Source organism: Octopus bimaculoides, chromosome 4 (assembly GCF_001194135.2).
Source record: "Octopus bimaculoides isolate UCB-OBI-ISO-001 chromosome 4, ASM119413v2, whole genome shotgun sequence".
Taxonomy (NCBI): domain Eukaryota; kingdom Metazoa; phylum Mollusca; class Cephalopoda; order Octopoda; family Octopodidae; genus Octopus; species Octopus bimaculoides.
Window position 1 is genome coordinate 110,543,180 of NC_068984.1, and position 2,111 is coordinate 110,545,290.

The following is a 2,111-nucleotide window of genomic DNA, read 5'->3' on the forward strand; positions in this document are numbered from 1 at the left end:
TATATATATATATATATATATATACACACATACACATAGTTTGATATTGCTTTGCTACTTTCTATATCTTCATAACTAATGGCAAATGTATGTTTAAACTATTAAAACTGTTCTTACACATTGTAGCAAAATCTAGTGTGTTGTGCGTCTCAGGATTTTGAGACAGTAGCATGGTAAATTACGGATTCAACTTTGCATGGATTACCCAATAAGTATAAATTATTATTTTGGCAGTTGCAGTCATGTCATTTGCTAGCTAGGTACATGGAGTATTCCATAATTTATTAGGTGACTAAGGAACCAAATTATCTTCGATGAAGTTCCATATTTTTTGTCATGTATCTATAGATTATGGTATCGCTGGTTAAATAGTTTTTGAGTATTTGTGTCAAGTTGATATTAAACATATATGATGCCATATTTTTATACTGTGTAGATTAAGATTCCCGTTGATAGATGGGTTGTTAATAATTAAGCTACCAATAAAAAAAGGGTTGATTAATGAGAATAATGTATCTAGGTTTAGTCGTGTTAATGAGAGATAAGATGAAAGCACATTTATTATAGTGTATTATTGTTAGAGAAATCTGTTATGTAATAAAATGTTGTTGTTATATCATAGGTGTTAAATATAATTATTTTTTATAGGAACATACTATTTTGTAAATAGTTATAGTTTAACGAGGTCGGAAAGATATTTGAAAGTAAATTTTATAGGTTGTTGAAAATCGATAGAGCTAGCGTTTGATAAAAACGTTTATATGTAGAAACTTAAATGGCTGAATTATAAAGGATAACAGGGAAGAAATTTTTTTAGATATTAAAGAATAAAGAGAAGAGGAAAAAAGAAATAAAACCAAGAATTAAAAAATGTTTATAGATTTTATGAGAGTGGGCGGAGTAAACTGAAAAGCATGTGGAAAATATTGTAATACGTTGAATTAAAGAGTACTTATATAGTAGATAGTTTGCAAAATAGCGATCCATTCTTGGAGAAAAAATATAAGGAAAAGATTATTTTATAAATAAATAGACTGATAAAAAGTTTACAGTGATGTACAATGCCGCATGGAATAGTAAATATAATTGTACGAATTAAATGTGATGGTTTAACTTAATTATACAAACTTATAAAGCTTAACACGAACAGATCATATTTAATAAATTTAATATACAGTAGGTGAGATGGGAAGAATTCTGTGTTTTTCTCATATATTATATATTTAACGGTGGAGTATTTTGTAGTCTTCAGTGAAAATGTAAGGTTATAGGTTAAGTTTATTTTTTGCTTGATATATTCCCGTAATGAAAAACATTCACGTTACTAAAAGTTCACAATTAAAAACTTGTCTGTAAACTTTTGCACATTTCATAATTTAGTACTTCATATAAATATTGGTTTGCGTATCTTTCAAAACACAACTGTATTTCAAAAAAGTAATGTGTAGACACTGGTTGGATTTCTGAGTATGAGTGTGTGTTGCTTATAGCAAGATGTTAAAAGACGTTCGGTTAATGTGATGTACGCATACATAAATATAAGTATGAATATATCATTTAAGTTCGTTTACAGGAAACGTTTTGAATATGCATAAAAAAGTTCCCTTTTGATGCCATCTAGCAATACCAGTTTCTTGATGTCACACCGAGTTGTGCCAATATAATTTGGGATAAATTTGGTAATAATAATAATCCTTGGATAGAATTTATAAATATTTTAAAGCATCGAAGTATTTAAGTATATCGATCAGTTGCTCATGAAGCAGAAAAAAACCCCAAAAAACAAGCACTCACTAAAAAATAACTTGAGTAGTTATACTTTAAAGTATTTGAGTAGTATATCCTCGGTTTTGAAAAGTAACCAGCCAGAAAGTCATATTGGTTTCACGTCCACTATAGCACTGGGTAATACAGACGACTCAGCAGACGTCGAAGTCATCTGTATTATCCAGTGCAGCAGTTGCCACGAAACCTACGGTAACTTTCTGACTAGTTATTCCATAACTAAGGATATATTACTCGAAGACATTACTGTACTTTGTATCTATCTATCTGCCCCCTCTCTCTCTCTCTCTCTCTCTCTCTATATATATATATATATATATATATAT